This window comes from Penaeus monodon, chromosome 28 (genome assembly GCF_015228065.2).
Source record: "Penaeus monodon isolate SGIC_2016 chromosome 28, NSTDA_Pmon_1, whole genome shotgun sequence".
Lineage (NCBI taxonomy): Eukaryota > Metazoa > Arthropoda > Malacostraca > Decapoda > Penaeidae > Penaeus > Penaeus monodon.
The window spans coordinates 22137251-22137629 of record NC_051413.1 but is presented as its reverse complement, the minus strand read 5'-3'; positions in this window follow the sequence as shown (position 1 = coordinate 22137629).

The following is a 379-nucleotide window of genomic DNA, read 5'->3' as shown; positions in this document are numbered from 1 at the left end:
TCCGTCCAAGTAAGTAATTGAAAGCCGGCACGAGATTCTGAGTCATTAGGGTCCACTTACAGCCGTTACCTTATACTCTCCATCCCGATCCCTCATCAGAGCTTTGGTGCTGAATTGCATTATCCCGTCATCGATCAACTCAGATAATGAATTCCTTGTATGCAAAATGTCTGCGTGTGGAGAAGAACCCCTCTGTGAGAAAGTAGTGCGCTTCTCTCCCCGTCATGATTAGACGTTGGACACTGAATGCGAGATTGTGATCGTGCTCAAGGGCGGTTGATCGCGGAGTGATATTGATATGTGCAAGGTGACGCTCTGTCCCGCCCCCTCGTTGCGTGCTCTAGGTGGAGGCTACGAGGGATGTTCCCTTAGTTAATTT